The 23,297-nt window shown below is 42.4% G+C and overlaps 1 protein-coding gene across 1 annotated transcript in view; it reads left to right on the forward strand.

Annotated features, from left to right (window-relative positions):
* Window positions 1-23,297, forward strand: part of LOC109897871 (phospholipid phosphatase 2) — a 33,644-nt gene that overhangs the window by 981 nt on the left and 9,366 nt on the right. The window lies entirely within an intron of this gene.

The following is a 23,297-nucleotide window of genomic DNA, read 5'->3' on the forward strand; positions in this document are numbered from 1 at the left end:
TTGCATCATGGGCCTTTACTTTTTGTAATGAATTTCAGAAAACTCAATATTTGTTTGTGGAAATGTAATATGAGTGCCCCCTTATCCCTATTTTCCTCTATTTGGCCTTCCAACATCTTTTGAAGAATATGCCTCTTTTCCACATTCAATGCATTTTCAAGTATCTTGCTTGCAAATGTGTATGACAGACCAGCTACTTCAATACTGAGTTAGTTCTATATGAATTCTGGCTGGGAATTTAAAGTGCAGACTGTCAATGAATCAATGAAGATAAATGATAGGGCAGTGCAAATGTACAAGTGGACAGTGGTTTGAGGTGAAGCTATAGCAATACAATCAGTACCAGTCAAAAGTTTGGACACACCTACTTATTCAAGTGTTTTTCTTTATTTGTACTATTTTCTACATTGTAGAATAATAGTGAATAAATCAAAACTATGAAATAACAAATATGGAATCATATATTAACCAACAAATGTGTTTTATATATTTTATATTTGAGATATTTCAAAGTAGCCACCCTTTACCTTGGTGACAGCTTTGCACACTCTTGGCATTCTCTCAACCACCTTCATGAAGTAATCACCTGGAATGCATTTCAATTAACAGGTGTGCCTTGTTAAAAGTTCATGGCACGGTAGGGGTGGTACAGAAGATAGCTCTATTTAGTAAAAGACCAAGTCCATATTATGGCAAGAACAGCTCAAATAAGCAAAGAGAAACGACAGTCCATCATTACTTTAAGACATGACGGTCAGTTAATTGTGAACATTTCAAGAACTTCAATAGCAGTCTCAAAAACCATCAAGCGCTATGATGAAACTGGCTCTCATGAGGACCGCCACAGGAAAGAAGAACCAGAGTTACCTCTGCTGCAGTGGATAAGTTCATTAGAGTTAACTGCACCTCAGATTGCAGCCCAAATAAATTCACACAGTTCATGTAACAGACACATCTCAACATTAACTGTTAAGAGGAGACTGCGTGAATCAGGCCTTCATGGTTGAATTACTGCAAAGAAACCACTACTAAAGGACACCAATAAGAAGAGACTTGCTTGGGCCAAGAAACACAAGCAATGGACATTAGACTGGTGAAAACCTGTCCTTTGTCCAAATGTGAGATTTTTGTTTCCAACCGCCGTGTCTTTGTGAGACGCAGAGTAGGTGAACGGATGATCTCTGTATGTGTGGTTCCCACCGTGAAGCATGGAGGAGGAGGTGTGATGGTATGGGGAAGCTTTGCTGTTGACATTGTCTGTGATTTATTTAGAATTCAAGGCACATTTAACCAGCATGTCTACCACAGCATTCTGCAACGATACACCATCGGGTTTGGGCTTAGTGGGACCATAATTTGTTTTTCAACAGGACAATGACCCAACACACCTCCAGGCTGTGTAAGGGATATTTGACCAAGAAGGAGAGTAATGGAGTGCTGCATCAATGACCTGGCCTCCACAATCACCCAACCTTACCCAATAAAAAAAATTATATATATATTTAACTAGGCAAATTCTTATTTACAATGATGGCCAAACCCGGACGACACTGGGCCAATTGTGCAGTGCCCTATGGGACTCCCAATCACGGCCGGTTGTGATACAGCCTGGATTCAAACCAGGGTGTCTGTAGTGACGCCCCTAGCACTGAGATGCAGTGCCTTAGACCACTGCGCCACTCGGGAGCCTGAATTGAGATGGTTTGGGATGAGTTGGACCGCAGAGTGAAGGAAAAGCAGCCAACAAATGCTCAGCATATGTGGGAAGTCCTTCAAGACTGTTGGAAAAGCATTACAGGTGAAGATGGTTAAGAGAATGCCAAGAGTGTGCAAAGCTGTCACCAAGGCAAAGGGTGGCTATTTTGAAGAATCTCAAATATTAAATATGTTTTGATTTGTTTAACACTTGGGAGTTGGGAAACACTGCTTAGCGGTAGGTTTTCCATCTGTCAAGGCTCCAATGTGGGGGTGTTACACAGGGGGTGTATGATAACTGATAACTGCACTTACACTTGGCAGACTGATTGCGTAATGGTCTGGCCTTTAGCAGCACATTCCCACGTTGTTGTTGTTCAGTGTGGTGTGAGAGAAGAGGAGAGCAGAATGGGTAATGCCTGTTGGGACCTGCTTCAGGGCAGCATCCCCAGGCTTTCAGGATATGATCCATTCCACCATGAAATTTCAGCAGTGAGTACATCACACCGACTGCTACATGGAGAGAGTCTGGCTGGCCCCCCTAATGAACTCTAAAGCCCACCATGTCACGAGTCTTATCTTAAATTCTCACGGTCAAATTTAGATGATCCACCTCACTTCTTGCACTCTCCAAAGAAAGGAGAAGTAAGTCATATCCATGCTCCTGATCTTCGCAAAAAATAGTGTTTTTAGACACAGGATACACTAGTTATGGTGTGGCTTTTGTTCCACCTCAAAAATGGATTGAAATCCACTCCACTGCCCAAGCCTGAAGGACATAAATTGCTAGAAGTAAAAATACAACTGAATCTCTACCATGGGGAAGTTGATATAAAGGGAGGGTGCAGTGATGTGGTCTGTAGTTTAATTATTAGAAGGTTACTGTGTGAATTAATGGTATTGCAATGGTTATGCAACAAGTCAGAACCACATTCCCCAGGGTTAACCTCTGATGTAGGCTATTACATTTAAATGACATTACACTAAGCTCTGTAGATATAATCACAGAGTAATATAACTGGTAAATACTTATCCTGCCCAGGGCTTTGCCCATGTCAAACTATGAAAAGCTGGTGTGGCAGGTGAGGTGTGTGATTATTAACCATGGGTCATTTCCCTTTTAAAGGAGCCATGAGCACCAGCATATGAAGTTCATAGGAGCATATCAAATTGGGTGTCAAATGAAAGCTAAGAGTCTATATTTTTGGAAAATGAAGGCATAGATACATTTTTCAACCATTTTCCATGTAAAACAATTGTAATGGCTTTGATTTCTGGTCAAACAGATGGAAAAGGAATCTTAGAAAACATCTTCAAGAAAAAGTCTTCAAAGATTTTAGAAATACATCAAAACACAACAATGTTGAAGAAAGACCCCTGCCAACTAATATCAACACTTCTATTTAGTTTTGGATAATTTATTTTCCTTCTGTAAATTTATGAAACATTGCCTTGTGCCTTGTAATTCTATTACCAAAAACCTGCATATCATTAAGATATTTTCAAAAGTCTCTCCCTCATGATTAGGGAGGGTTATGAAAGTTCACAGAAGTAACAAGTAAAGGTAGACCTACCAATTTGTTAGTGTTTTTACTGATATCAATATTTGTTTGAGTTATTAAGCGAACCAAACTAAATTCTGTTACCAAATCAGTAAAAATGACTGAAAAATCATTAACGGAATTACTGCAATTGAATTGGCTACAATAGGAGATGATAGTAGTCACAAACCACAGTTGCGTAACCTGCTACTGTCCTCCCTTCCACTGCCATACTGTTTATGTTCAGTTTATAACGGTTGTCTTTCTCTTTCTGTGGTTTCATGGTCAAAGCCAGAGTGAAAACTGTCTGGACAACCCATCCGCTCTCTCTCTCTTTGCCTCTCTCTCTCTCTCTCTCTCTCTCTTTGCCTCTCTCTCTCTCTCTTTGCCTCTCTCTCTCTCCCTTTCTCTTTCTCTCTCTCTCTTCTTTCTCTCTCTCCTCTCTCTTTCTCTCTCTTCTTTCTCTCTCTCCTCTCTCTTTCTCTCTCTTCTTTCTCTCTCCCCTCTCTCTTCTTTCTCTCTCTCCTCTCTCTTTCTCTCTCTTCTTTCTCTCTCCCCTCTCTCTCTTCTTTCTCTCTCCCCTCTCTCTCTCCAGTTAATGTTACCTCTCCTCTCTTACTGACACCTACCCAGCATGAGCCCCCTCTTTTTCTATTTGCTGTAACCAGCATCCCTACCAACTGAGCACTGACCGACACCGGACATCCATGGACGTTGAAAAGTACTTGATTTGATTTCAACATCCACAGATGTCGTTTTTTAGTCCGGTCCGGAACAGCCGTGATTTGGCCCAAACGTGGACGTGAACCAATCATAGACGTCTATTTCACAAGTTTGGTCATCACAGTACAGTCGTGTATAGTACTGTAGAGCACCCTAGAGTTTAGTACAGAATAATGAACTCTACTGAACTGTACTGACCTCTACTTTACTGTGATGTACTGTGCTGTTCAAACAGTGTGAAACAAAGATGTCTATGATTGGTTGAGATTAGGTCCGAAACAACCAAATTTGGGCTTGTTTGTGGGCGGAGCCCATTACAATAATAGCCATATATGCAAAGGATTATGTTGCATATTTCTACCTTTATGTACCTGTTTAGGATACAGCACCATGAAGAGAATGACATTCATATCCATAATTATGCATTTCTGTGTAGTACAGATCAGGGATCCATGATTGAATTCCGTTACTGTTGTTCAGTAACCAAAATTGATGATTTAAAGCTCAAGGTGTCATGTCATAGCTGACATCCCATTCTTTCTGCAAACATCTTTGAATCTAAAAGGGATACTTCGGAATTTTGGAAATGAAGCCCTTTATCTACTTCTCCAGAGTCAGCTGAATTCATGGACACCATTTTTATGTCTTTGCTTCCAGTATGAAGGAAGTTCGCATTAGCTCGCAAAACTACCTCTAACTAGTGTTACCATGGACTTCCAGTCATTGCGATATCTACTAGCAGCTACCATAGACTTCCAGTCATTGCGCTATCTACTAGCAGCTACCATAGACTTCCAGTCATTGCGCTATCTACTAGCAGCTACCATAGACTTCCAGTCATTGCGCTATCTACTAGCAGCTACCATAGACTTCTAGTCATTACGCTATTTACTAGCAGCAACCATAATTCGGAGCAAATACTGTTTTCGAAAAACGTGGTCGCATATATGTTTTTTTAAACTTTGAAATGAATGTTTTTTGTTTGGCTCAGCATAATTCCATTATTGTGGAATTGTCCCATGACAAAGAGGCAGTTTCAAAGTCACTAGTTGGAGTCCTCACAAGCCCCCTGCTTTACAACCCATGCTAGGATTTCACTGTGGAATTAGATGTTCCTCAGACAATACGACTCTATGCTTCAGAGAGCTTTCTCTCTCATGTTTATGTCCTAGATGGCCTCAGCGGCTAGTAAGTAATCTGCAGTTACCAATTTTTTGGGATACTCAAATATCTGCCCTAGTTTAGGCTTGAGTTTGACATTCAATATAGGCTCCTCACTCCCACCCCTCTCAAACCCTCTAACCCTCTTTTTCTCCCTCCCTCTCTTCTGTCTGTAAACCTACACTCAGCACAAATAGACAGTGGGTGTTGGCTGGGGTTAACCTCTCCCTGTCTGAAGTTTTCATAGGTAGCACTACAGAGAGACCAGCAGAGCAGAATAACAGTCTACATTTTCAGCTGTACTCACCACATACTCTCTCCAGAGCTGAGAGGCTATGAGTGAGTGTGACTCAGTTAGGTCTCCACATACATACTACTGGACCCCCAGGGTCTTGGCACAGCTACAGAGGGACACAAGAAGGAATCAGCTGGTTTAGAATGGGACTTGAGGAGATTTCTCTTTTTTTTTCACTCAAACTCAGTGGCACAGCAATGCAAATCAGAGTATCCCTGGCACATCTGAGGAAATGAGTGCAAGACAGCAAAGGAAATGCTTTGTGATCAGTTAAGAACTCACAATGTCTTTTCTCCAACTCAATCATCAAGTTTTCTGATGACACCACAGTGGTAGGCCTGAATACCAACAGCGATGAGACAGCGTACAGGGAAGAGGTGAAGGCCCTGCTGGAGTGGTGCCAGGAAAATAACCTCTTTCCTCAACATCAACCAAACGAAGGAGCTGATTGTGGACTTCAGGAGACAGCAGAGAGAGCACATCCACATCGACAAGGCCACAGTGGAGAGGTTGAAAAGCTTGAAGTTCCTCAGCATGCACATCACTGACAACCTGAAATGGTCCATTCACACAGACAGTGTGGTGACACATCACTGACAACCTGAAATGGTCCATTCACACAGACAGTGTGGTGACGCATCACTGACAACTTGAAATGGTCCATTCACACAGACAGTGTGGTGAAGAAGGCGCAACAGCTCCTCTTCAACCTCAGGAGGTTGAAGAAATTTGGGTTGGCCCCTAAGACCCTCACAAACTTGTTGTACCACCACCTGGTACGGCAGTTGCACGAACCGTAACCGCAGGGCCCTCCAGAGGTTGGTGCAGTCTGCCCAACCCATCAACAGAGGGACACTGCTTGGCCTCCAGGTCATCTACAACACCCGGTGTCACAGCCACCCGAAACACAGCCTGTTCACCCTGCAACCATCTAGAAGGCAGAGACAGTACAGATTCTTCAAAGCTGGGACCGAGAGACTGGAAAACATCTTATTTCGCCAGGCCGTCAGACTGTTAAACAGTCACCACTAGCCGGCCTCCACCCAGTACACTGATCAGTCTCTGACATCCCATTTGGCCTAAAAGCAACATATTAGAAGTTTTGGAATGGCCCAGTCAAAGTCCAGACCTAATTCCAATTGAGATGTTGTGGCAGGAATTGAAATGAGCAGGTCATGCTTGAAAACCCACAAATGTCGCTGAGTTGCGCATGGAAGAGTGGGACAAAATTCCTCCACAGCGACTTGGGAAACTGATCAATAAGGACAGGAAGTGTTTGGTTGGAGTCATTGCAGCTAAAGGTGACGCAACATGTTATTGAGTGTAAGGGGGCAATTACTTTTTCACACAGGTGTTGAGTGTTACATGACTTGGTGAAATAAGGATGTAATTGTTGTATAATTTTTTTCCCCTTTATATATTTATATATATTAGATTTTGGTTGAAGATCTGATTACATTCTGTAAAAAAAAATATGCAAAAGTAGAGAATTAGTATGGGGGCGCAAACTTTTTCACAGCACTGTAACTACTGCTGTACACACCTTTTCTATTCATATACTGTCCTTACTATCTATTCACACCATTATATACATATATACATTGAGTGGACAAAACCGGATGCTGAGTTTGTCAGCATTTCCATTCTGTTTTCAATCGGCTTGCAAGGTGTGAACATTCCTACCAATAGGATTTTGTATTGAATGGCTGTGTGTGTGGAGACAGATTTCATGTCATACTGTCTAAAACAGTTTATTTTTATTGGTAATATATGTCCATGTACACTGAGTATACAAAACATTAAGGTCACCTGCTCTTTCCATGACATAGACTGACCATAGACTGACCAGGTGAAAGCTATGATCCCTTATTGATGTCACTTGTTAAATCCGCTTCAATCAGTGTAGATAAAGGGGAGGAGACAGGTTAAAGAATGATTTTTAAGCCTTGAGAGAACAGACATGGATTGTGTATGTGTGCCATTCAGAGGGTGAATGGACAATACAACATATTTAAGTGCCTTTGAACTGGGTATGATAGTAGGTGCCAGGCGCACTGGTTTGTGTCAAGAACTGCAATTCTGCTGGGTGTTTCCTGCTCAACAGTTTCCCGTGTGTATCAAGAATGGTCCACCACACAAAGAACATGCTACCAATTTGAAACAACTGTGGGAGCATTGGAGTCAACATGGGCCAGCATCCCTATGGAACGCTTTCGACACATTGTAGAGTCCATGCCCTGACAAATTGAGGCTGTTCTGTGGGCAAATAGTGGTGCAACTCAATATTAGGAAGGTGTTCTTAATGTTTTGTACAGTCAGTGTATATATTTATATTCTGGTCTCTGACATTGCTCGTTCTGATATTTCTTCATTTGTGTGTATTGTTAGGTATTACTGCACTGTTGAAGCTAGAAAAATAAGCATTTCGCTGCACCTGTGATAACATTTGCAAAATATGTGTATGCGGCCAATAAAATGATATTTGAATCTTAGTGCCACCGGTAAGAAAGCTTTTCTATCTGTGTTGAATAGGATGGTACTGGAAAAATGTTGGGAAAAAGATTTGACTCAATAAAATATGTTCCCATGTTCTTTGACCTGACTGCCCTGGAGTTTAGTGGTTGAAAGAGGCTTGTGAAGGAAACGATGAAGCTGTCTCCAGGGATTCAGGACTCTCATCCAGATTGGTTGGGAAAAGGCATAGTCATGAGTTCTCTAACTGTTTCCACTCAATGAGAGATGTACTGATGACAGCAGAGGGAATAGTGCTCCCAGGACAGTTATGTTCTGGAATCTGAAGGCATTTCACTAAACAGAGTAGAATAGGTGGACAAACACACTTAGATGAGTTTGTTTAGTGAGGTATTACAACATAAATTTCACAACCAATGACCATAAGCACTACATTTTTAGGATTTGATACTATTAGGTTAAATGGAATGGAGAAGAGTACCTTTAAATAGTTTCTTAACCATGGGTCTACAAATATCTATAGCTCCCAGATGTATAATCAAAATGTGTTGTCTGGTCTATTTGTTTGATCTAAGTAAAGTCAGACTGTTCCCCAGACCAGATTTAACTGCCCTCCATCCGCACTACTTGGTGCTCAGAATGCGTAAATGATGAGAACGAGAGAAAGGGGATTAGAAAGCAATGGGTAGCTGGATTTGGTGTGACTGATTGGGGAAGTCGGGTGTTTCTAGTGTGAATTAGAATTCTCGATCCAAATGCAGAAGTTGTATGCTCAGCACATACCTTCCACATTAGTCAGTCTAGCCTGCCAGAGAGGACCGCGCAGAGATGACTGGGGCTGGGAGAAGGGCCCTAGTCCACACACTACACAGTGAGGGAAGAAGACACTGAGAGAAGTTGAATGAAGGGCTCTACACAGTCTACGCAAACAGAGCTGACGTAGGTCCATTTTCATTGTGTTCCAAAAATTCAGCCAAACAAATGTACATTGAACTACGTAGAGAACGACACCGATGGACCTCCGCCAGCTCCATTTGTGTAGACTTGGTAGAGAGGAGTGAGAGTTGAGGAAAGGGCGTAGATGGACTGGCGAAGGAGGAACAGAGTAGAGCCACTGAATGTGAGACTGAGAGGAGAGTGGCTGGAGAGAAAAAAGTCACTGGATGACCGACCCTCAGTGTGGAAAGACAGGCCATCCAATCCCAGTGTTCAAGCACGTGGCCCAGCTGTGACTCTGTAGGAAGGCCGCCTCTCCAGTCTGAACCAGTCAGGTCACATCTAGGGCTGTTGGGGTGACAGTGTTACTGTAAAATTCTAGATGACTGTCGAGTCACAGTAATCTCCTCTTGTGCATTCTTGTACCTTTTTTATTGACCTTTTTATTTCAGTATTTGCACTGTCTCTATGCACATCACAGGGCCCTATACACTCTCTCACTCACACACACACAAACACTCCAACAAACACTCACTCCATCATCTGCTCACTCACACACACACAAACACTCCAACAAACACTCACTCCATCATCTGCTCACTCACACATAATAATGCACATACATTTATACTGACTCTATATACCCGCACACCCACTCACATACAAGCTGCTGCTACTCTGTTTATCTTATATCCTGCTGCCTAGTCACCTTACCCCTATACATATCTACCTCCATCACTCTAGTATCCCTGTCCCCTTACCCCTATACATATCTACCTCCATCACTCTAGTATCCCTGTCCCCTTACCCCTATACATATCTACCTCCATCACTCTAGTATCCCTGTCCCCTTACCCCTATACATATCTACCTCCATCACTCTAGTATCCCTGTCCCCTTACCCCTATACATATCTACCTCCATCACTCTAGTATCCCTGTCCCCTTACCCCTATACATATCTACCTCCATCACTCTAGTATCCCTGTCACCTTACCCCTATACATATCTACCTCCATCACTCTAGTATCCCTGTCCCCTTACCCCTATACATATCTACCTCCATCACTCCTGTATCCCTGTCACCTTACCCCTATACATATCTACCTCCATCACTAGTATCCCTGTCCCCTTACCTCTATACATATCTACCTCCATCACTCTAGTATCCCTGTCCCCTTACCCCTATACATATCTACCTCCATCACTCTAGTATCCCTGTCCCCTTACCCCTATACATATCTACCTCCATCACTCCAGTATCCCTGTCACCTTACCCCTATACATATCTACCTCCATCACTCTAGTATCCCTGTCCCCTTACCCCTATACATATCTACCTCCATCACTCTAGTATCCCTGTCCCCTTACCCCTATACATATCTACCTCCATCACTAGTATCCCTGTCCCCTTACCCCTATACATATCTACCTCCATCACTCTAGTATCCCTGTCACCTTACCTCTATACATATCTACCTCCATCACTCTAGTATCCCTGTCACCTTACCCCTATACATATCTACCTCCATCACTCTAGTATCCCTGTCCCCTTACCCCTATACATATCTACCTCCATCACTCTAGTATCCCTGTCCCCTTACCCCTATACATATCTACCTCCATCACTCTAGTATCCCTGTCCCCTTACCCCTATACATATCTACCTCCATCACTCTAGTATCCCTGTCCCCTTACCCCTATACATATCTACCTCCATCACTCTAGTATCCCTGTCCCCTTACCCCTATACATATCTACCTCCATCACTCTAGTATCCCTGTCACCTTACCCCTATACATATCTACCTCCATCACTAGTATCCCTGTCCCCTTACCCCTATACATATCTACCTCCATCACTCTAGTATCCCTGTCCCCTTACTCCTATACATATCTACCTCCATCACTCTAGTATCCCTGTCCCCTTACCACTATACATATCTACCTCCATCACTCTAGTATCCCTGTCCCCTTACCCCTATACATATCTACCTCCATCACTCTAGTATCCCTGTCCCCTTACCACTATACATATCTACCTCCATCACTCTAGTATCCCTGTCACCTTACCACTATACATATCTACCTCCATCACTCTAGTATCCCTGTCCCCTTACCTCTATACATATCTACCTCCATCACTCTAGTATCCCTGTCACCTTACCACTATACATATCTACCTCCATCACTCTAGTATCCCTGTCACCTTACCACTATACATATCTACCTCCATCACTCTAGTATCCCTGTCCCCTTACCACTATACATATCTACCTCCATCACTCTAGTATCCCTGTCCCCTTACCCCTATACATATCTACCTCCATCACTCTAGTATCCCTGTCCCCTTACCCCTATACATATCTACCTCCATCACTCTAGTATCCCTGTCACCTTACCCCTATACATATCTACCTCCATCACTCTAGTATCCCTGTCCCCTTACCTCTATACATATCTACCTCCATCACTCCTGTATCCCTGTCCCCTTACCCCTATACATATCTACCTCCATCACTCTAGTATCCCTGTCCCCTTACCCCTATACATATCTACCTCCATCACTCCAGTATCCCTGTCACCTTACCCCTATACATATCTACCTCCATCACTCTAGTATCCCTGTCCCCTTACCCCTATACATATCTACCTCCATCACTCTAGTATCCCTGTCACCTTACCTCTATACATATCTACCTCCATCACTCCTGTATCCCTGTCCCCTTACCCCTATACATATCTACCTCCATCACTCTAGTATCCCTGTCCCCTTACCTCTATACATATCTACCTCCATCACTCTAGTATCCCTGTCCCCTTACCCCTATACATATCTACCTCCATCACTCTAGTATCCCTGTCACCTTACCTCTATACATATCTACCTCCATCACTCTAGTATCCCTGTCCCCTTACCTCTATACATATCTACCTCCATCACTCTAGTATCCCTGTCCCCTTACCCCTATACATATCTACCTCCATCACTCTAGTATCCCTGTCCCCTTACCCCTATACATATCTACCTCCATCACTCTAGTATCCCTGTCCCCTTACCCCTATACATATCTACCTCCATCACTCCAGTATCCCTGTCACCTTACTCTTACACATATCTACCTCCATCACTCCTGTATCCCTGTCCCCTTACCCCTATACATATCTACCTCCATCACTCCTGTATCCCTGTCCCCTTACCCCTATACATATCTACCTCCATCACTCCTGTATCCCTGTCCCCTTACCCCTATACATATCTACCTCCATCACTCCTGTATCCCTGTCCCCTTACCCCTATACATATCTACCTCCATCACTCTAGTATCCCTGTCCCCTTACCTCTATACATATCTACCTCCATCACTCTAGTATCCCTGTCCCCTTACCCCTATACATATCTACCTCCATCACTCTAGTATCCCTGTCACCTTACCTCTATACATATCTACCTCCATCACTCTAGTATCCCTGTCCCCTTACCTCTATACATATCTACCTCCATCACTCTAGTATCCCTGTCCCCTTACCCCTATACATATCTACCTCCATCACTCTAGTATCCCTGTCCCCTTACCCCTATACATATCTACCTCCATCACTCTAGTATCCCTGTCCCCTTACCCCTATACATATCTACCTCCATCACTCCAGTATCCCTGTCACCTTACTCTTACACATATCTACCTCCATCACTCCTGTATCCCTGTCACCTTACCCCTATACATATCTACCTCCATCACTCTAGTATCCCTGTCACCTTACCTCTATACATATCTACCTCCATCACTCTAGTATCCCTGTCACCTTACCTCTATACATATCTACCTCCATCACTCTAGTATCCCTGTCCCCTTACCCCTATACATATCTACCTCCATCACTCTAGTATCCCTGTCACCTTACCTCTATACATATCTACCTCCATCACTCTAGTATCCCTGTCACCTTACCCCTATACATATCTACCTCCATCACTCCTGTATCCCTGTCACCTTACCCCTATACATATCTACCTCCATCACTCTAGTATCCCTGTCACCTTACCCCTATACATATCTACCTCCATCACTCTAGTATCCCTGTCCCCTTACCCCTATACATATCTATCTCCATCACTCTAGTATCCCTGTCCCCTTACCCCTATACATATCTACCTCCATCACTCCTGTATCCCTGTCCCCTTACCCCTATACATATCTACCTCCATCACTCTAGTATCCCTGTCACCTTACCCCTATACATATCTACCTCCATCACTCTAGTATCCCTGTCCCCTTACCCCTATACATATCTACCTCCATCACTCTAGTATCCCTGTCCCCTTACCCCTATACATATCTACCTCCATCACTAGTATCCCTGTCCCCTTACCCCTATACATATCTACCTCCATCACTAGTATCCCTGTCCCCTTACCCCTATACATATCTACCTCCATCACTCTAGTATCCCTGTCACCTTACCCCTATACATATCTACCTCCATCACTAGTATCCCTGTCACCTTACCTCTATACATATCTACCTCCATCACTCCTGTATCCCTGTCACCTTACCTCTATACATATCTACCTCCATCACTCTAGTATCCCTGTCACCTTACCTCTATACATATCTACCTCCATCACTCTAGTATCCCTGTCACCTTACCCCTATACATATCTACCTCCATCACTCCTGTATCCCTGTCACCTTACCCCTATACATATCTATCTCCATCACTCTAGTATCCCTGTCCCCTTACCCCTATACATATCTACCTCCATCACTCCTGTATCCCTGTCCCCTTACCCCTATACATATCTACCTCCATCACTCTAGTATCCCTGTCACCTTACCCCTATACATATCTACCTCCATCACTCTAGTATCCCTGTCCCCTTACCCCTATACATATCTACCTCCATCACTCTAGTATCCCTGTCCCCTTACCCCTATACATATCTACCTCCATCACTAGTATCCCTGTCCCCTTACCCCTATACATATCTACCTCCATCACTAGTATCCCTGTCCCCTTACCCCTATACATATCTACCTCCATCACTCCTGTATCCCTGTCCCCTTACCCCTATACATATCTACCTCCATCACTCTAGTATCCCTGTCACCTTACCCCTATACATATCTACCTCCATCACTCTAGTATCCCTGTCCTCTTACCCCTATACATATCTACCTCCATCACTCCTGTATCCCTGTCCCCTTACCCCTATACATATCTACCTCCATCACTCTAGTATCCCTGTCACCTTACCCCTATACATATCTACCTCCATCACTCTAGTATCCCTGTCCCCTTACCCCTATACATATCTACCTCCATCACTCCTGTATCCCTGTCCCCTTACCCCTATACATATCTACCTCCATCACTCCTGTATCCCTGTCCCCTTACCCCTATACATATCTACCTCCATCACTCTAGTATCCCTGTCACCTTACCCCTATACATATCTACCTCCATCACTCTAGTATCCCTGTCCCCTTACCCCTATACATATCTACCTCCATCACTCTAGTATCCCTGTCACCTTACCCCTATACATATCTACCTCCATCACTCTAGTATCCCTGTCCCCTTACCCCTATACATATCTACCTCCATCACTCTAGTATCCCTGTCCCCTTACCCCTATACATATCTACCTCCATCACTCCTGTATCCCTGTCCCCTTACCCCTATACATATCTACCTCCATCACTCCTGTATCCCTGTCACCTTACCCCTATACATATCTACCTCCATCACTCTAGTATCCCTGTCCCCTTACCCCTATACATATCTACCTCCATCACTCTAGTATCCCTGTCCCCTTACCCCTATACATATCTACCTCCATCACTCTAGTATCCCTGTCCCCTTACCCCTATACATATCTACCTCCATCACTCTAGTATCCCTGTCCCCTTACCCCTATACATATCTACCTCCATCACTCCTGTATCCCTGTCACCTTACCCCTATACATATCTACCTCCATCACTCTAGTATCCCTGTCCCCTTACCCCTATACATATCTACCTCCATCACTCTAGTATCCCTGTCCCCTTACCCCTATACATATCTACCTCCATCACTCTAGTATCCCTGTCCCCTTACCCCTATACATATCTACCTCCATCACTCCTGTATCCCTGTCACCTTACCCCTATACATATCTACCTCCATCACTCTAGTATCCCTGTCCCCTTACCTCTATACATATCTACCTCCATCACTCTAGTATCACTGCACATGTATAGTAAATATGGTAGTACAAGCTTTTTTTATCAATAGCCTGTAGTTGCATCACGCAGCCCATATATGTTTTGATTACTAATGCATTCTAAGGTTTGTATCATTAACAAGTAAAGTTGCCCAATAATTAGAAATCTAGCATTTAGGACCTGTTTCAAATGATCACTTTTACGTATAACAAAGCCACTTCATATGCGCGCGCTCTCTTGTTCCGGAATGGGAAAAATATCCATTATATTTTATTCAGCTAAGTTCAAATATATTCTTCTTACTATAAAATCATATAAAATAATGTCACAGGACTTATAAGCATATCTTGTCAGCTAAATGAACAAGCATACAGCCTATATCATGGTGCATAGCCAGATAACATACAGTAGGCCAAATCATATTCTGTTCTTCTGGAATACATTTCCTTCAAGTTTCTTTAGACCTGCCTAAAATAAATAATGAATTTATTGTGATGGTGTGTATTCAATTGATTTATTCAGCTTTTTTAAAATGTAGATTTTCCAAAGGCGAGCATCAGAGGATGCTGCTTGTGTGAGTGGAGCCTGGAGATGCTAAATGTGTTTCTGTCAAATAACGGGAATGACATTAACCAGCTGACATCTTTTCAAGACAGCCACAGCCCTAGTCACACCACAGCATGTGAATATCACATCAGATGAATCAGCTATGCTTTAAAAAATCACACAAAGTAAAATCCCAGGCTGTATGTTTTTGTAATTTTGTCCAACTGTGTCTATAAAGCAGTCCAGGTGCCACACAGTAAAAAGCAGGAAGAGGCCCGCCCGGTCTACAGTGCAGTGTCAGTAAAGTTTGAGGCGGAGAATGATTCTTTAATTAAATCAGTGGTCTAGATGTTCTGTGCAGTCAGCGCAGTTACTCAGGTGTTTGAGTTCAGGCTCTGACCACTCCATTACTGCACTCATTTCAGGGAATAAATGTACATTTCAATGCAAGAATCGAAACGAGCCGTGTACAGCCAGGTCCAACATTATTGGCACCCTTGTTGAAGATGAGCAAAAAAGACACTGAAATAAATAATACATTGTATGCTTAACATTTTTGGGAAATGTATATTTTATACTAATACAATTGCTCCAAAAAGAGTGTAAAAATTATTGGCACCCCTGTTTTCAATACTCCCGGCACCCTCTCCTTGCGAGGATAATGGCACTGAGCCTTTTTCTTAAGTGTTTTATGAGTTGGAGAACATATTGGGATGGATCTTAGACCATTCCTTCACACAGAATCCTTCCAGATCCTTGATATCCTTCACCTGCGCTTTGGACTGCCTTCTTCAATATAAACCACAGGTTTTCAATGGGGTTCAAGTCTGGAGACTGAGATGGCCATTGCAAAATTATGATTTTGTGTTCAATTAACTATTTATTTGTGGATTTTGATGTATGCTTGTATTGTATTGCTGGAAGATCCATGTTTTGGCTTCCTGGCAGAAGCAACCAGATTTTTGGCTAAAATGTCCTTGTACTTGGTAAATGCCGTTGATCTTAACAAGGGCCCCAGAACCAGTGGCAGCAAAACAGCCCCATAACATCCAAGATTCACCACCATATTTACAGAAGGTATGAGGTTATTTCCTGTATACGCATCCTTCTTTCAACGCCAAACTCACCACTGGTGTGCGTGGCCAAAGGGCTCTATTTTCATGTCATCGGACCATAGTACTGGTTCCAATCCAAGTGCCAATGGCGTTTAGCAAACTTTTACATTTGTTGGTTGCTCTCAATAAAGTCACTTTTTATGGCAACCCTTCCAAAGAGCCTATTGGCATGGAGGTGGCGTCTAATTGTAGATTTGGAGACGTGGTGACCCACAGATGCGACCAAGTTCTGTAATTCTCCAACTTTGGGTCTTTGATATTTCTTTGCGTCCTGAACCATCTTCCTCACTGCGTGGGGACAAGATATGCCTCCAAGTTTATCACTGATCTTAATTGTTGCCCTAATAGTGGTAAGTGGCATGTATTTTTTTTGTTGCTATTTTCTCTGTACCCATTGGTGGATTTTATGAAGGTCAACAACCATTTGTCACTTGATTTGTGAGCTCTTTGCCTTTTCCCATGGTAATGGATGACAACAGGAATTTACATGCGTATTATGACATTACCAGTAAAACAGGAAGCCATGGAAGGCCACAATAGTTAATTTGTTGAAATTAACTTAGAATCTGCATTCAAATTCAAATGTTTGATTTTGTTTGATTTTATTTCTGAGAATCTTTAGATGTACCAATAATTTCAATTCCATATGTGTTATTTCATAGTTTTGATGTCTTAACTATTATTCTACAATGTAGAAAATACAAAAAAATAAGGAAAACTCTGGTATGAGTAGGTGTGTCCAAACCTTTGGCTGGTACTGTGTATATATAGCCTCCAATAGCTCGGTATCTATTTTAATTATTTGTTTTATACAGTAATTTTTGCTTATATTTATCAAGGGTGTCTGACTGTATTTTCAATTATGTCTCTTTGATTCTTGTGCTGGAAATTCACTTCATGAATTGAGATGGCATTGATCCCTGCCCTCCACTGTGTAGACAGAGAGAGGACGTGACAAATTGCAGTGACTCTCAGTTTCCAGTGAGATCATGACCCAAATCATCCCATGTAATTGCAGATCAGCTGTCTAAAATAAGCCGGGCTCCATTCAGACCTCTATATTTACAGAGCGGGAGAGTATAGGAGGACACGGGGATTGAAGGAATGACAAAGGATGAATGAGCTCGAGAGACTCTGAATAAGAGTGAGGGCACAAAGGAGGATAGAAATGAGTGGCGTTGATGGAATAAAATGAATCTCTTCTACCCAGCTCAGAGGAGTCAGGTAGCTTAGGACCCTCTATGAAAAGATAGGTAGATCTTATGCATATCCTGTAACTTTGAGCAGGTGCTGGGTAGCTTTAACAAACTTTTTTCCCATGTGTTTGTGTCTGAACCAATTGTCTTAAAGAGTTATTTTCCTCCCCTCTCCCTTGTATTTCTGTGCCCCAAGACCCCATTTAGGAGAAGCATAGAGTAGGCGAAGGTGCCATTGTAAATTATTGTGAATCGAAAGTAGAGGAGGAAGGGGAACATTAGCTTCTCAAAATGTGACTGAAAGCTGTTCAAATGGGGTTCCTTAATCTGAGGCAGGTAATGTGAACTCCTGCTTCTTGTGACTTCAGAAGGCCTCATTATGGGCTCAAATAGGAGATATTTCACTGGCATTCCAAGCAGGGCCTCATTTCCCTCCAACTGTAGAGTCAGGTGATTCATGGGGCGAATACATTCCCTTTCAAACCTGCTTTCCTCTATTACTCTACCTTTTCTTGTAACAACTTTTATTTGGACCATTAAAGACCAAGTTCCCTATTTTCTTTCTGTAAAGATGAAGTTCTGCAGCACTGTCAATTTGGGCTGTGGCATTTTGTTGTGGTATCCTGGAGACCTATTTTGCCTGTCTATTTTTGCCTGTCAGTGTGACTGTGTTTGTTTGTGTCTGTCTGTGCGAATGTTTTTTGGGGTGGGTTAAGAGGCTTGGAAATCTAATAGACACCCCTACTGTAGGACACTAGTGCCGATTTTATTTTAATTTTATATTTTTAACTTATTAAATTTTTTTGCTGACATTGTTTAAAAAACAATATTTTCATATGAACTTTTAGATGTATGTCTCATCAGTCAAAGTGATGTGTCGGCAGTATAAATGCAGTATTATCAGTTCAGAAATAAAGACACACACAGCTTAATAAGCCTGGAGGGGGTCATTTCAGGCTAGGTGTACTGCCTACACCATGCCTTCTAACTTCTTTATAGCCAGACGTGCTAGATCCAAACTTGAGATGTGCAACTTTCAAGCATTGATGTAATGTAAGATTTGTGCACAAATATTTGTTATTTTTGCTCATCTCAGATTCGACACTGATTTCCTGCACTGTGTTGTCGTGATATTTTTCTCGGTGTTCTGTTTTCAGTTTACAGGAACTAATGTTCAGAAGTCTGATTATTCGGTCGCTTTTCTTTCATAATTTGAACCTTATTTTTCCCACTGAGCCACTACTAATGCTTCTGACAGACCCTTCTGAACAATGGTGTTGAGAGCATTGCAATTGCTGCAGGGTGTTTGTTATACAGCATCAAGCACAAACTGTCTATTTAAAATGGCCTTCACCATGCTGTATTAAAGAAAAGAAAAATGTCCTAGATTTTATCCAGAGGGCCAGACCAGCGCTCAGACTCACAACACTAATACTGTAAGCATTCTAAGTTCACTCATATGGGCAATGCAAACCAGATACAGGTTTCAATAAGCCTTGAGTTTGTCAGCATTTCCATTCTGTTTTCAATCGGCTGCAAGGTGTGAACATTCCTACCAATAGGATTTTGTATTGAATGGCTGTGGGTGTGGAGACAGATTTCATGTCATACTGTCTAAAACATTTCCAGCTGTACAGTAACGACAGCCATGCACACAGTAGCCCTCAAGCACAAGTTTATTTTTATTAGGAATGTATGGCCACTTATATTCCCGGTAAATATTGTTTTTCTGAATACATTACAGAGGATTTGACAGCTGGTACTAATCCCAAGCAAGTTACATTATGAAAGATCAAGAGTCTGGAACTTCGCTTTAAGAAAATACTGTATGTTGTATGATTAACTCAGAAGTGAAGTGGTGATAGAGTGAATGTCCTTCAGAGATCATCAGCCTGTCCTGATTTAAGTTACACTCAGCTCAGATGTTGGGAACAAAAACATGGCAAATTATTCCTCCAGAAACCAAACACATGTTAACGTGGACACTGGATCAGGGGGAGTGGGATGAATGAATAGTCACAATAACCAAGAAACACAAACCTCCTCCACTCTTTCTGTGGTTCACTTCCTGCCATGTGTGGATTTGGAGGAGGAAAAGGAAGCCATTCCTTGACGTTCTTGGTGTGATTCTGACTGATGTTGTTTGTGCTAGCTGGAGGCAGGATGTAGGACAAATGAATTGACAATAAAATGGTGGATGGCCACATTGTCTTGTGGCACCACCAGAAAGGATGGAGGTGCTGAGGGCCTGGGGCCACTAAGGCTTTTATTTTAGGGTTCTATTCCCTCACAAAGCTTTCTACCACTGTGTAAACACTACCCCAACAGCCTTGTGCTGAGGAAAACAGGGAGCGGCGGGCAGGTGAGCATAGTACAGAGGGATAATGGTTGGTGCCGGTTGAGAATGAAGGGTTGCCACTTGGATCCCATATCTGACGGTTAAGTGCCACCTGTTTGGTGGTGACGCTGTCTGATCTCTGTTGATATAATGGTGGGTGCTTGCATTCATATTAAATGTAATAAACATATCCTCTTGAACTAATATTAGAAGGCTAGCAATACAATGGACACTTTTTGTAGATGTAGCTTGAGTGAATCTTAGCGGCTATCTCCAGTTTAGGTTTTTCTCTCAAATGTTTGTCTCATTGTGCCTTTTGTCGTGTCTGAAACCTAGCAGCAAGGTTAGACTGTATGACACAGTATACTGATCTGTCTTTATCCTATAGGGTCATTCCACCTCAAAAAGCACAAGAAAGAGGATTTCGACACCCACCATCTCAGATTGTTCTGAAATTGTTTCTGTTGTTGTAAGCAGATAAGATTAGCATTCCTGCAACATTGTTTTATATAATTTGATCTCTGAGAAATTAAGCTAATTGATTACACCCAAATTTGCCATTTTAATTGATGGGATTCATATAATATTCGATAAATATAGTGCCTAACATCTGATTTGGACCAAACTTTTTTTCGAACAATGAGTTAGACCATTTCTTTGGATTCCTCATGTCTAATGCCCCTCACGGACCCCACCCCAACCTCACATGCCAATCCCACCCCAACAATGAGTATATCATCAGTTCTCTATGTCTAACAAGTAGTTTGGAGCTGCGGCTTGGAGTGTTGTTTCTTTATCCAATGTATTGTATTCTAAGTGAATTTTGTGATCTTTTTTTCCCCCTGTTCAGAGAGATTAGTCATTGAAATTGTTAGGTTTATGTCCCATCCTACATTGTTCTTGGTGCCGAAGACGTGGATGTAAATTATGGCAGCCTCCCACACCTCTCTGATTCACTGATTTCAAAGGGGTTGGGTTAAATGTTGAAGACACATTTCAGTTGAATGCATTCAGTTGTACAACTGACTAGGTATCCCCCTTTCCCAATGTAGACAGTGCTGTTTCAGCGGATCTTGTATTTTTGCATATTTATTTTTAGAATCGAGGATGAAATGAGATGTGTTGACTCTCTGTTCATGTGATACGAGTTAGATCTGATATAAATATCATTTTCTTCTTCAAGCTTAGGCTAATTCTTATCCATGTAAATGTATATGTCATCAACATCTAGTTTACAGTAAACTAGATGGTGTTATCTGGCCTTGTGTTTTCTTCATGATATTTACTATGAATACTAGTTTGCCCAAAACAGTCATTGAGCCGGCCGCAACCGGTAGATCCATGAGGCGGCGCACAATTGACTCAGTGTCGTCTGGATTAGGGGAGGGTTTGGCCAGTAGGGATGTCCTTGTCCCATTGCGTACTAGCGACTCCTGTGGCGGGCCGGGGGCACTGACACAGTCGGTGCACAGTGTTTCCTCCGACACATTGGTGTGGCTGGCTTCCGGGTTAAGCGGGCATTGTGTCAAGAAACAGTGCTGCTTGGCTGGGTTGTGTTTCTGAGGACGCACAGCTCTTGACCTTCGCCTCCTGAGTCCGTACGGGAGTTGCAGCAATGGGACAGGACTGTAAGTACCAATTGGATACCATGAAAATTGGGGAGAAAATGGGTATATAAAAAAGTCCATAATAAATTAGTAATGCTAACTGGCTAGCTACCCACGCCAAATTTACATCTACCTTGCATAACGTTAGTTTTGGGTCATTTTTGCCTGTTTAACTAGCTGGCTAGCTAGATTATTACATCAAGCTGATAATTATGATGTCAAACGCTTGCGTTGTTTATTTCTTGTTTCGTCTATTGTTGCCATTGTCCTGGCTGGAAGAAGGTTCAGTGAAGGGGGAGGTGCAGCATTAGTTAATACAGTAGGGGAGCGACTGCTTCTTAAATGTCATGTTTTATGCGTTCTCCACACTCTCTCCCTTACAAGAACGTCCCCTGAGAATGCACTCGGAGAGTGTGGAGCACGATAGTATGCATATTGAGAAACACCCTGTGTTTTAAAGCACTGTCTGTGTGTCCCTAACCTTGCCAACAGACAAAGCTGTGAATGGATCAGTGGTTCACCTTGATAAGCTCCGCAACAGTAACAAGGTGTGATGTATAATGAGAGAAAAAAAATGGGCGGAGAGAACGTTTCTTTAGGACCATCAGGTGACATCCTGACAACTGATACACAAAAATGTGTATGGCAACAATGTTTGGTGGAACGTTGATGGAATATTCTAACCCTCAGAAAACTGGACACATGAATTGATTGCAATGTCCCATGAAACGTGTCTAGAATATTAATATGGGATATTCTGAGAACATGGTAACCACGTTCTGGATTGGTTTGACATTAAGGGAATGTTCGCCTAACTCTAACCCCAAAACATGCTGAATAGTTTGTCATTGAATGTTCCTGGAAAACTGGACCCTCAAACATCAGTGAAACATTAGGGGTGATATGACAAACACTTTCTCTCTCCCTAGAATTGTTAGCTGGGAAGAGCTCCTAGCAGTTGTACCAATAAGGTCTTTTTCACATACTTTTTAATTTGTAGATGCAGCACAGACGAGAAGAGTATTATTCATTAGGTTGAGTTTATCAACATGAACTGCAGTAATGAACGCATAATGCCTTCCTCATGGTGTGTTTGTGGCTTTGCATCACACATCAGACAGGTTGAGCGTGTGTGTATGGATTCGAATATGTTTTCCGAAAGTTTCAAGTGCATTTTCCATCCACTCTATAGCCTTGAGAGGCTGTATTTGGGCTTGTTTGTGCACACCACCACATCAGTCAGTCTTCTAAGGAAGTGCACTGGGGAGGTGTGTGTGTGTGTGTACATCTGAGTCCATGTGTTTGTTTTTGCAATCCCTTACTCTAAAGATTTTACTACAACATTTCACAACCTACTTCAATGTTTGGTGGGCACTGCTTCGGTATGCTGGGCTTTTCTGGGCCATGAATGTGGTATATTTTCAGGATAGTGTTGTTCCACTGAACGAGGTCTTCAGGAAAG

Source organism: Oncorhynchus kisutch, linkage group LG10 (assembly GCF_002021735.2).
Source record: "Oncorhynchus kisutch isolate 150728-3 linkage group LG10, Okis_V2, whole genome shotgun sequence".
In the NCBI taxonomy this organism is placed as follows: domain Eukaryota; kingdom Metazoa; phylum Chordata; class Actinopteri; order Salmoniformes; family Salmonidae; genus Oncorhynchus; species Oncorhynchus kisutch.